This window comes from Pyxicephalus adspersus, chromosome 12, assembly GCF_032062135.1.
Source record: "Pyxicephalus adspersus chromosome 12, UCB_Pads_2.0, whole genome shotgun sequence".
Taxonomy (NCBI): Eukaryota; Metazoa; Chordata; class Amphibia; order Anura; family Pyxicephalidae; genus Pyxicephalus; species Pyxicephalus adspersus.
In genome coordinates, this window is record NC_092869.1 from 21,550,726 (window position 1) to 21,565,019 (window position 14,294).

Sequence of the window (14,294 nt, forward strand, 5' to 3'; positions counted from 1 at the left end):
ATCATCCATTCAGCACCGAGCAAACTTTTTCCGCTTCTATGAAGGAATTAGCAAAGATGGGCTTGAAGAGCAGCATTGCAATGGGTAAAACAGTCCCCCCCCCCCTTCCACTACAAAGCCGGATAGGAACTAAACCAAACGCCTATTGTTTTTGTGCCAAATGCAAAGATATTGGGGCTTTGAGAAAGGAAAACGACGCTAGGATGCAATTTGCGATGCAGAGCTGAGTTTAATAGTATATAATTGTGGCTAATGATACAGAAGAGTCCCTGCCTGCTATAACTGGCACTATTCACTCTACACCAGGCTCTTTGGGCACCAGCACACCGGACAGGGTTAATTCTGTTTGTGTATATATTACCAGCCTATAATATTCTGCAAATGTTAACACAGAAAGTTGATAATGCCGAGTTAATATGGGTTAAGGATAAAATGAAAATACATTTTTTCTGATTGCTGGGTGCTGACAAATTTTTGGCTTCCTCAGCAGCCTTTCTATTGAATCCAAGTAATTACACCCAGGCTTTTCCCTTGTCTGCCCCCTCTGTGCTCCTCCTCTCCGCCTGCCCATGCCGCTAATGACCTCCTCATGGTTATCAAAACCACTAATAGTCCTGGTCTCAGGCAAGAGCAAAAGTGGGGTATACTGGGAAGCTCTGGGTAATTTGCATGGGGTATACAGAGTATGTTCACAATCTCTGCTCCCCATCAGTGCCTGACTGTCAAGGGCTGTGAACAGCCTGTGTGATAAATGCTACCTCTAACCCACATCCTTCTCCCAACAATGGCACTGCCACCTATTCTCCTGGCAGTAATGGAGATAATGAATGAGCTCTGACGAGAAGCTCTGCTCATCACCATTCCAGGGTGGCTGGGAACAGAGAGCCTCCAACTGCATGGTAAAAAGGATCCTTAATTGGCTGAAAACATCATTTAGGAAAGGGGGGCAGTATGTTAATTTCACCCACTGACACTGTGCAAAGCTGTTAACTAGTTCTGTGCTCCACAATGTGGCCCTCTACTTGATTCTCTTTTTAATCCCTTTGATGCAGCTTGCTCCTTAGTAGCAGCTTTAGAGACTTATTTGGCCTGTACTTTGTGCCCTACGCAGAATGAACAGCGACACAGAGGAGGAATCGATGGCAAATTGATTACAGGAGCTGCCCCTACTGCTACTCTCTGACATCCTGATTATGGAGAGCACCAGGGTTTACCCAGCACCACACACAAATAAAAAAATACTTAACAGGTTAGTAAACAGAATAGCTTATCCTTGCTGGATGTATACAAGCCATTGATTACTTTTTGATGTGACTGCAGCATCACTACTGAATTGTGTGTAGAACAATATATAAGCATAGCATCTTAATTAATGCATTCTTGTGATATAAAATATACCTTCATTCAAAAAGTCATAATTTTTACAAGTTTTAAACATTTCTACAAAGTCTATGTACACATAAATACGCTCATTTATACCCATTAAAAAAATGAAAATGTCTGATAAGGTATGAATGCAGGAGTGATCCAATCAGTTTATTGCAATTTCCATATAAAACTGGGGCTGCAGTGGAGATGCACAGGTAAAGGGATGTTCCGCTGCCTATATTTTACCACTACACAGTAAATGTCACTTCTGACTTTCCAAACCTTGGCACTTCCAGTCAGGTGAATAAGATTTATTCCTTAAAGGAGGCAATTTTTTAAAGACATTAATGCCCTACCAATTCATCATGTCATGTGTCAGCTGTCCCTGAGTACTCCAGAAGACATTTATTCACATCACAAATTGAAAACATAAAGTTAGGTGTGGAGTCACTGATAATGTTCCTGCCAGTGTATAACAGTGCCAATTTCTATGAAAACTAATAAAACAATTAGGAAAAGGTTATCATTTTCAAGAACACAACATTTTTAGGTAAATATCAATTCCACTGTCAATTTTTTATGAAAAGGAAACTTTGTAGGGCATTGATATTTTGTATACTGGTAAAGGCCAAGAAATCATGCCACAATATTGCCAGTAATAACAGGCTTATCATACTGTTGGCAGACTTCAGCCTCTTGTCACATGATTCTCAGCTGTGAAAACATCCATATCATGACCCAGTACAAGGTTGCCGTGGGCTAACACAGAGGCTGGTGCTAAAACCAGGGAACAGGCTGTCCTGTGTCTTCATAGACTCAGATTTTGGTTCATTCAGAAGATGACAACAATCTGACAAACACTGATATTCTGCACGCTTTGTATAAAGAATAAAAAAAATAAAATTTATTTTATTTTATTGACTACCTAGATGATAGTAATACGATGATTCGCACATTACTATAAATATATTTTCTGCTACATCTTGAAGATCTATAACATTTTCAGTATGTTTTATATCACCTGTTACTCTACAGGATAATCTAACCAACCTGTACTGAATTTCACATTCTATCTGGGCTTTACTGCTGCTTTTCATTCTAATGATAGTTTTTTCTAAAACAGAATCTTCCATATTGCAAAAGAAAAATCACACTTAACCTTTACTGCTGCACAGATGTTAAAAAATAGAAGAGCTATAGAAGTGCTTTTCCTTTAGTTATTAATAGGTCCACAGCCACTCCAGTTTTGCTGTGAATGTAAAACCAACTTCAATAGATGACATTGGGCCTAATAAACAGAACATGTATACAACACGGCGTATGTTATAAGGATAACCAATCAGATCTCTGTCCTATTCTGCCCAATAATAATGACAGCTCTGGTTGGTTTCTATTTTAAACAATCTTTGTACCTTTTATATATAAACCCTAATAAAATGCTAAATCAACAATATTAAAGCAAGTTTGAAACCTGCAGCTCGATCACAGCACAGATAACATTAAGATTTATCTATTATTATATCCGCGTTGTGCTTAGCCCAGGGGCTTTATTCTCTAGGTCGAGGATGAAAATGCTGCTTGCCAAATCAGTTTTGGTTTCTTCCCTGTATTCTCTCTTGAAAAAAAATGTATGCTAAAAACTAGCAGACAAATTTCACAAGACTCAAATATCCTACTACTACTCTTTACTGAGAGAAACATATAGACTGCAATGAGTGTTGTCCTTCTGCTATCTTTTTTTTGATTTCTGACTTTGAACAAGTTACCAACAAATAAAGTCAGAAAACTGGATCTGCATACTTTTTCCATGTTAGAGACTCAAAATGTACTAAAGCCTCCAGAACAACATGACAACCAGGCAACTGGCATTTTATCCAAATCTATTTTTTTCTCCCACTATAGGTGAATTACTACTAAACATCAATTTGGATCCTGGCCTGAACAGGGATGAGCTCTACGTGATACAATGTGGTACCAAAGGTAAATAATCCTAAACAGAAAACATGCTAAAATGTTTCTAACTGCTGTTGGCAATCAGTGGGTTAAATATACATGCCCCTGTGTGAGGGAATTCATGAAAAGTGCTGTCATGGGAGGCCACACAGTATATTAGTGACTATGGTACGAAATAGTGTAACACGTGATCGTCAGGAACGTAATTAAATTAATTAGCTATAGTACTTTGAGTAAAGTGTCTCTATGCACAGAAGTGTATGGATTAAACAGGTTTTAAATATTTAGCAGGAAGCCATCTGTTCTATCCTGGTTAGTTTTTCAGAAACAAAAATAAATTGTTGTGTAAAGTTTAAAGCAGGTCCATGGCTGCTGAATTTCACCTCTGCAAACAAAATGGCACCTACACAAAAACTGTTGTGCGTCTTTTTCGGACACCCCGGTCATAAAATAACATCCTACTTACCTGACCATTTATTTCTGTATCTGAAAACTGTTGTGATAGAGGAAGGAAACTTCTAACCATATAAACCAATCTTATGCAACTTTTTTTAACTTTTGAGACTTTTTTAAATTTGTATATTTTTTGTAGCCCCTTCTGTGCTTCACGTTAGGCTCATTTATTAATTGCATCAAGAATGCAGGGATAGAGATAAACCAAATGTTATTCTAAATAAATGTTGTGTGTGATTCTTCATTATTATCAGTGCTATTTTTGATCCTTTTCTTCATACATTGTATAATTCTTTACTAGCCCGGAAATGGTAACCACCATAGCTAAAAGCTGCAAGAAGAGCATGGAGGTTAAGCCATTATCGGATCCCAGGAGTTGCGTTATCACACAGCAGTTCTGTAATGCCTCAGTACCTTTGCGGGAACATGCTCTTTTAAAAGCTCATTACTAGAAACCTGCCTTCCCTCTAGAGCATTATGTGTCCAGCAGGCCTCACTTTAAGCATCTTTAGGCTGTCTGATTTCCAGCAACCTATGTGAAGTACAATGATACGTTCGTCATTGTCATTAATTGAATATGCTGCATACCAAGATTGTGATGGACAAACAGCTAAAATGGGGCATGAATTATCAGTCTGGTGAGTACTAACACTTCTTAAGCCTGTGTGCTTAAGTAATACTTGCCAACTGTCCATTGTATTCAGAGATGGTCTCAGGTTTAGGTTCTTGAAAAATTGATTAAAGGAATTATTCTTTTTTTTTTGGAGTAAATGCTCCATACTACCATAAATGTTCATTCAGCACATTCTATTTTTATATATTCATAATAATCAGGTATTTTGAAATTAAAGCATATCGGCACATTTGTAAAAAAAAACCAAAAAACTATTTCTACCATTGAATGGTTTTCGTATCGCTTTCATAGTAGTACAAATACAGGAAGGAGGCAAATCTAGTATGTGACTCTCCTGCCTGCCTGCCTAGAGTTGGAAGAGCTCTTGTGTCCTCTGATACTCCAGTGTCCTCTAAGATTGCATCATGGATTGATGGGAGAGGGTAACTATTTCCTGGAAGTGCAGCTAAATTTTGACATTTATTGCCCACCAGTTTCTAAAAATAACAAAGCCTAATTATTTGTAATAAGCAGTTCACTATTGCATAAATAAATTAACATAATATGTCACAGTTTTGCATGTAACAGTTTTCAATACACCAGTTAGCAGCACTATGCTTGCAAATTATTTTCAATGTTGAAATCTACTCCATATTGGGTATATGAAATCATATCTGTACAGCACATGTATCCACATGTGCTGACTTTAGAAGAGTGATTGGGTCAAAATGCTGCAGTCTCTTCTTTCTCTTTCCATGCTGCTGGAGTTTGTAGGTCAGAAGTTTCTTAAGTGGAAGAACATGTTCTGTTGGTAAGAGGAGTGTCCCTCTGCTGCACAATGAATATCTAAAAGGTCTGAACGCAAACATTATGCTTGTTTGTATTTGTGAATTAAATGGCACCAGGTTGCATTAAATGTCATTTGATCTTTGAACTGGTCTTTGCAGCTAACCAAATTTGGGAGTTCATTAGGTTTATAGATATGGATGATGGAAGTGTGAGCAGGAAGCTGGGGAGTCCCCAAGGAGGATTCACTGAAACGCAGAAACCAGGCAGACCAGTGCCATACCACTAACACAATGAAGGCAAAAAGCATGCATAGTACAATCTGCTATACACAGAAGAATAACACCCTGCTCTCTGATCACCACATACTTGCTTGTGGACTTTTTCACCAAGTTTGTAAAAATCTATTTGGTGTATTAACTAAAATACTACCGGTATGCCGGGCTTATGTATAAGAATGAGAAAAAAGAAAATGTAATGGGTTTTTTTTTATTGCATGCCACACGAAAATAAATATTTTTTTGCTTTTATGTCAACCCACTCCATACTGATCTATGTACTGTACATTAGTGTCTCCTGATTTCAGTGAGCATAACTCTGTCACCTTATCTGGGGTGCAGAGTAGAATAAGGTCCTGCCAGAGATCAGCAATAATCTGAGCCTGAGGCTCTGCCATCCCCAAGATAAGCTGCAGCTTCCCTTCCCTGATGATTGCTGAAAGAAGCTAGCACCCAGAGGTGCTGAAAGGTACAGCGATGTCTGTCAGCACTGGAAACCCTGGCAACTCTCAGGTTAACCTGGCAACTCACATTCTTTGCACCACGCTTTTATTATCATTCTCTTTGTCTGGGCATATAAGATTCATAGAATACAATTCATTTAGGTGGCAACATTTTAAAAAAAAGCCTACGCAGCAGTTGAGTGTGTGTAGCACTTTCCAGAGGAAAGAGTTAATTCTGTGCCTGAGAGAGGAGGCAGCAGCCTGAGAAGTGCTGAGGTTGTGCAATGTACAGGCTCCAGGTGTCCCTAGGCTGCTGCTCATTTGAATTCTCTCCTTTTCTTGATAAACCTATTTTGCTCTCTGTTTCTTGACATTCTGTGCTGTGTCTAAATTTCATTCTGCACAGGGCCAGTGTAATTTTTATTGGAGTGTTTCCTCCCTGAAAATGTCTATTGACCCTCCCTGGGACAGGCTACACACTCTTCTAATTGAACTAATAGCAATAAGCCAGAGATAAAAAGTTGAACACTGAAGACACAATGTCAGGGATACACTGCTGTAATTGAGGAGATTTACTTTAAGGGGCCTGTTTACCATGGGACACTCGGGGGCCACAGCCTCAAGCAGCAGGATGGGGCCTTACAAAAGTTCAATAATAATAATTACTTAGTTTTTTTTCCCTTTTTTGTATTTTCTTACCTCCTTCTGATATCCGTGTGTAAAAACCGTCAGCTAGACTAATGTAGGAAGTGGCCTGTGCAGGCTAGGATGAGTACCTGAGACTATCTGTGGCTCATGTAATATGCAGTAATTTCACTAGTAGGTTGTACAGACCACAACAGCAAATTTGCAGCTCTGTTTTAACAAAAGGGCCGGGGCATTCCATGTACCTAGGGTAGTAGCACTGTCTATAAATATATTATGAAAAACTCTACATCCTTGTTAGGATTGCTACCTTGAACTTTTACCTAGCATGAACAATTAGAACTTCCCAGACAGGTATATAACTTCTATTTACCAATTTTGCAAGCCTAATTTTTATTAGCATAAAGCAAAACATTTTTTTTTAACTTTTATTATTTGTCTCTCGCTTTTAGTTGGGAGTTTTCCAGGCATATATTTTTGATAGAGAGGTGGAATAAAGGTGCCAAAACAGATGCACAACTGCAATGCTGACCTAAATACTCTAAACCACACAAATAGATATGTTGCTTGATTTTCTAATGGAAGACTTAAGTGTTTACTCTCTCACAATCAAATTATCGTTAGTTGTTTTTATTTCTGCCAGCATATTGCAGGTTAATACTGAATGTGTTTATAAACTGCTCTATTTTTATACACCTCAAGAAACATATGTATTGCTATAAATGCTACTTTGTTTAGTAGAAAAACAATTCTGTTTCAAAGGCAATGACACTTATATCCAATGCAATTGTGATATAAAGGCATATGGTGCTAAACAAGATCCTTCAGCACGTAAGTGTTAAATAGAGTTTTGGGGTTAGGATTAGTTTTTATAGGTGTGATAAATTAGTTTGCTAAACTCTACAGCCAAAACAATTAGGCATTTTTAATAACACTAAGGTATGTCTATTATAAATTGATGTTTAATGTACAGATAAATACAGATACACACATCGGGGCTAAAATAACAATGCACCTTGACTAGACAGGATCAAATATGCACCACTGAATAATCCTTGTTTTGAAATACACTGCTTATCCTCTAGAATTCCTTGTCCCAGCATGCACCAAATCGAAAGGTTAGAAATGTAACTACTGCTTGGGGTGTTATTAAAAGTGAACACACCCTAACTTGTGTATTTTAATTATGGCAAGAAGATGGCTGATTTCCAGCATTTGTTATTCTCCAAATTTCAATCTCAGGCCCAGACATGGGGAGGTTTCTATGACCTCTGACCTCTTGTTACTTATTGGACACTTCCTAAAAGGCAGCTAGGGGGTCAGACCCTGGAATAGTATAGGAGGCAGTAGACTTGTAACCCAGTTTCAAACCAAACAAAAATTATAAAACTATTGCTTTTATATGAATTGCATAAATGGCCACAAATATGTGGTCTAAGCCTTTACCCCCCCCCCCCATCCCCCAATATAAACATGTTTGAGAGATTATGTAAATTGCCATTACTAATATGGTTCTAAAAACTACAAGTTGGTGTTCTGATCGTCTGCTTTTAATACTTTCTAAATAATTACCTAAAGTAAGTATAGAGTTCAGGTGTTTAACTAATTTCAGTACAATTTGTACCATGGTTATCTGCATGCTTGTTCTAGGTGTGCACCCATATTCCAGGCCATTGGCATTCTTTAGAATAATTTCAGCAATGGCAGCATTCATAATTCCATTTTAATGTGTTAACTGCACTGGCTCAAGAAGAAGCAAAAACAGAAAGAGGTCCCATCACTGTTTTTATGCAACTTTTGAAAAATAAATAATTTAATTAAAGACAGTTTCCTTAAGTTTAAGTTTTCCTTAAAGTTAACAGCTGTATTGTGCAAGGAATCCAGCTTTGTATTACAACATGAGGTTGTAAAAATGTACATGTCCTTGATAAGCATGAAGAGGTCATCATTTGTTTAAACTGGAGATTTTTTTTTTGAAGACATAAATGGTTAATCTGCTTATGGTGAGAGGCTAAACCTACTAAGCACTGTGATCATTGTAACATATGTTCACAAAGTGGAGGAGGAAAGAAAAAAGTCTTCTCAAGGATAAAGCCTACATGGTGTAATGTTGAAGTCTGACAATCCCAAACCATGACCCTCCCATGCAGGTTTAGGTTTATACCATATTAGAAAATATATAATGTATCAAAAGTTACCAAAAGCAAATAAAACTTTAATCATTTAATGTGGCCAGACCAATGCACTGGCAGTGAAACATTTAGAAATCTGAACATAACTATTTCCCCTGTTTAATAAAGCTAACTTTGGCCTCCTTACGACAAAGATCTAGTAACAGGTAGAACTGTCAGGTTGTATTGATGTCAAATTGACCCTTGTCCCTGTCACTGTACAAGAAAAAAGGGGAAACGGATAAAATACGGTCAGGGAGACATGGAGAGAGATAAAAACCTGACAAAGGTTCTAACTTTTTCCCCCTGCTAAAAAAGTGTTGATATTGTCTCTGTAACAACCTGTCACTAGGAAGGAAATCTCTCTATTGGGGACACAAGCAACAATAACTTGTAGGAAGAGGATCTAACCCTTCCTAGCTTTGATCAAAACATAAAAAAGAGTGTTGAAACCTTTAAGTGTAATGATCAGATGCTTAAACAACCATCTTATGCAAATCCTGAACTAATGTCCCACAAGCTGGTGAGGGGCTACAAATGCTTGCATGCTTTGCCAGCAGCGGGAAGAAAACTATATGGTTCTATTGGAGGCAGATAGTCTGCTCAGGTAAGCTTGAGGCATCCTCTGTAACCATCATCATAAACTGAGTTTAGAAACATGCATGGCATAACACAGACATTTCTTGTCAGTTAAATTAGTTTTTTTTGCCAACCACCCAATATCCAGCGTTTGGCGCAGAATTGCTTTGAACACCACAAAACAGGTATTCCTCCAATTAGTATAATTCAGTGTGTTATTTTCCCCATACTTTATATTTTTGTCGTCATTGATGCTTGTGTTTATTTTACTTTTATTCCAGGTGATCACTGATTCTCAGACAAAGTGTAGCCCATTTAAGTACCTAAAATTTGAAAAATTTCAGATTAAGTCAAAAAGTGCTTTGAGCTTCACCTAGTAATGCAGGAAGAGCTGGGCATCTCAAAGGCAGGATAAGGGGACCTTTTTTCTTAAGCACTGAGCTTTGGAGAATTCCTGTCTATACAATGCAGAGTGACACGCTGGAAGATAAACCTGCCTGTTGTCTTTTGTCCCCGTCTGTTGGATTCTTTTGTTGACCCTCTGGCCATTAGCCAAGGTAATATGATATTACAAGGTTCCTTTCTGACCTATTCTGTCACCACCTCAAGCAACCATTAGTCGCCATCTCTGAGTTGATCAGAAAGCTGCACCAAGAAAAAGCAAAAAAAAGAGTGTCCCATTTTATCTCTAAATCTACTCCCAACTCATGTTCTACCTGAATCATCCAACACATTCCTTTAGCGCAAGACTGGGCAAACTGCAGCGTTCCAACTAATGATAATCTGCAAGTCCCAGCATGAACTGCCAACTTCATTCAACAAAGCATACTGTGACTTTCAGTTCTACAAGCCATAGGTTGCCAGTGTCTGATATATGATTTATAACCCAGAGAAATTTTTGAATTCCCCTGATTTTTTTTGCATGACAAGGCTACAGCTGCTACACTGTGATCAGTATAAGCTATTGTTTATGCTAAAAAAAGTAAAAAAAAATTAAGAAACACACTTTTCATGTTCCGCTACAATATAGGTGGTGACTTTGCACATTAAAAAAAGTGAATATGTAAAGAAGTGCATGGGAGTAAAACACAATCAAATAATGTTATATATATATATATATATATATATATATACACATATATACATACACACAAAGTTGACTGCATAGAAAACAGGTTCTCTTTAATAATCAATAATAAATGATGGATTGCTGGAAGCTATACAAAAGCTTCCAAGTTGTTATAAAACACAAATGTTTTCCAACCAACATTTTATAGATTGAAGAGGAAAAGACAGTTAGGCATTAATTTAGAAATCCTGTTAATATGGGATCATTGCAGGATATTACAATAAAATTATTGCAGTTACTACTGTGATCGAGCTGGCAAGCTTAACAACATCATTACTTTACTTTCATAACCATCGGAAGTATACCGCTGTGACTAAACAACTGTACTTTATATTATTCTGGAAATACTCCTACAAATTCATCTTATTCACCTAGATTTTGTGGTGTGGTTTTAGAATATTCCAGGTCAGGGCCTTGAAATAGGATAACGGGATCCTTGACAGTGTATGATAGCCAAAACACTTAAAAAATAGGAAATAAGCCTCTTAAGAAACAGGCTCCAAATGCTACCACATATTTCCAAATTTGGTGCAACCAAAATAGGGTTCCAGGTTCTAGTAAAGACCTAAATCACAATCCCAGCCAACACTGAGTGTAATGGAACCCAACAGATGCTAGTCTCCAGGTAATGTGCTCAGAAGATTCTTAATTGGAAACCCAGATAAAAGGGTGACATTACTGCCCATAAATTAAAAAAACACTAATGTAATTCAAAACTTGGCTTGCGTCATTAAAAAGTAATAACTTCTCTCTAATTAACTAACTTCTTTCTAAATAATCGTATATGATAGTAACACAAGGACCCCTTCATACCTTTGCATGTACTTTTGGCATACATATATGTTGTTTATTATTTTCAATGGCTCTTAGCATACCTACAGACCAACAAAACCCATCAGCCTCACGGTTGTTCCTGGAGTCATTTACCACAAAACACACAGAAAACGATGCATTGAAATGAATGCATGTTCATTAAGGGGCCCTAATTTGTCTATAAAAGCCCCTTGTAGATGTCATTGTAATAGCAAAAATCTGTGATCTGCTAACATATTCTTTAGTGCTACCAATAGAATCAATAAAGTAATAAAAGAGCATGGTAGTATTTGTTGCAACATGAATATCATAGTATGCTTGGACTGCATGGCTGAGCCAAATTAAGGACATGGAAGCAGTCAAGGCCACCAGCTATGCCAGTCCTAGAGATCAGACTTGGAAAAGGCATAGATACAACATGAGGAAAAAATTGTCCTGATTTTCATTGCTTGTTGGGATATGTGAGGTATGGCTATATATGGAGATATAATACAATTACATTTAGAAAAGAAAATATATATATATATATATATATATATATATATATATATATAATGCAATACATTACTAAAACATATATACAACCTTAGCTATGGCTATACCAAATATACAATTTCTATATTGTGCATAACATAGGTCATAGAAAAATATTGTCTTCTAAGAGTGGCAATGTGATATAACACCCAGTAAGCGACATATAACTACTTTTATTGATTATGGTTGCTGTACCTGCAACACAAACTTTACACCTATTGCATTTTTTCCAAGAAAAAAAGAGTAATGTTCCTTTACATCAGCAATGGAAAAGTCTCTGGACCATATGGGAACCCCCAGGAGATATTCTCCATAGCCTGATTAATTGGGGAAACATTCGTTTTTGGACTCACTCACCCTTTGCCATTTCAGAAAGTGAACTTTTTGCTCTTAGAGGAAAATTGCTCATGAGAAGCACCATAAATCTGCTAGCACTGATTTGATCTGATGTAATCATTTTTAAAAGTTCACCTAATCCCTGGCGTGAATAATGCCTCACACATATATCCAGCCAGGGCTGACTCTTGAAGATAGCTCAAGTCAATGATCTCTTCTTTTGGCATCTACACAATTAACATTCCTTCATTGCACATCAGCAGCATGTTAAATTTTTCCTAACAACCTCAATGCATGCCCATCATCTCATCACATCATATGAAGCATATCCAATAAAAAGAACATTGATAGTCACTTTAGTGCAATATAGTTGAAAAGCTTCATCTGCAATGGCCCAGAGAAAGAAGTAACAACATCATTAAAAAACATCTTGGCCTGGCCTGTGCTTGGCAGTCTGATAAATGCCAAAATCTAAAATTCCTTGAAAATTTTTAACAGAGGCCTCTAAAAATGTTATTCATTTCAGGTTTACTGTAATTAAGATACATATGTTACTGTTGAGAGGAATACTTTCAAAGAAAATACAGTGTAACACATATTACGGACAAGTTTGATTTAATGTACTGAAGTGCAATTATGTCAGAAGTTCTTAGTGTTATGTTGTGTCCCCAATATGGCTGCCTCCAGGGAAAAAAAAACTTTTCCAGCAACATCTCTGCATTTCTGCTATTGTAAAGGGCAGTAGGTGTGGGATGGCACACAGTGAAAAAAATTTGGTCACTCTTAATTTGAATGTAGTTGTAGACATGGATCACATTTACAAACCCAACAGTACAGATCTACATTTGAAATGTAAGAAAATGTAAGCCAATGGACAATATATAACACAAGACCTCAATCTCCACACACTTCAGCCAGAAAAAAATGAATGCAAAAAAAGTGTAAGAAGCAATTATGAGGTCTTACCATGCTTTCTCAGGCAACTGCCTCAGTGGCATTATCCTCAACTTATCCCTGTTCAGTGCCCAGAATTGTTTTCTTGGTTTGTTTAAAACTGGTGAACTTAGAATGGTTTGGCAAGGGGTGAGATGATTTAGACAAAAACTGGCCACAGACATCCTATTGCGATTATAACCCTAAATACTGGGGGTTTAATGTGTTACCTCTAATTTTTCAATTGGGCTATTTTAAAACTGAAACATGTCTGTGATGAAATTTACAAAGCCAAAATTTGTGTGTCCCTATTAGAGCGTTGTTATGGGTGAATAGCTAACCCCTAATGAAACATGTAAGAAAAAAAAAATAAGATGGTCCAACAGACAGACAAGAACAAGGCTATAATGTTTCACATCCACTGTACTTTCAGCCTTGTAATAATATACAAAAGCTTTTTTTAAACACATTGCTGGTGTAACATGTAAACAAACAAACCATCAACTCTGTCTCTAGATAAAGTATGTGAAGCAGTTTAATCATTGCCCTACAATGTATTCAGGTACAAAATATCAAGCAAAAATGAATACAAAAAGTGACTGTTTCCTTTCTGTAACCACTTTTACAGTTCCTTAAGTCAAATTTTTTTTTAAAAGATGAAAATGTTTGTCATCTGAACACTATAACATATTTAAATTAGATGCAGTGGTGTTCTTTGGCCCTTTTTGATTTCATATCAGTTGTATAGTATGAACCCTTGCTGTAGCTCTTTACATGATGGGCAGAAGGCGATGTGTATGTAAATATAAATGAATAAATGTGTATCATGTATTGTTGCAACTAAAGAGAACAGCAATATGATGTTAAGAGCTCCAACACAAGTAATTTGAGTAACGGCATTTCTGAAATTGTTGTCATATTTTGGGTTTTCTGTAAACATATGTAAGATATTTATCAAGGGAGGGGGTTTGTCAGGGTGTTGAATTTCCCTCACCTACATTACTTGATTATCTGTCATGTACAAAAATATCTACTGGAGTATTTCTGTCTGTTTAAAGTTGAATTATGGCAGGTTATGTCCCTTCTACAATAAAACAATCTTACCTGTCTATATACAATCTTCTTTATAACATACAATGAGCTGCACATAGATGGATGCCGGGAATGAATGAACTCCAGTGCACATATGCGTGCGTTATCTATGCAGTTTTTTTGTCTAATTCACTAAACTAGATGTTGTTTACATTTGCGGAGACTTTA

The 14,294-nt window shown here is 37.0% G+C and overlaps 1 protein-coding gene across 4 annotated transcripts in view; it reads right to left on the bottom strand.

Annotated features, from left to right (window-relative positions):
* MEIS2 (Meis homeobox 2) overlaps nt 1–14,294 on the bottom strand; it is a 108,540-nt gene that overhangs the window by 26,198 nt on the left and 68,048 nt on the right. The window lies entirely within an intron of this gene.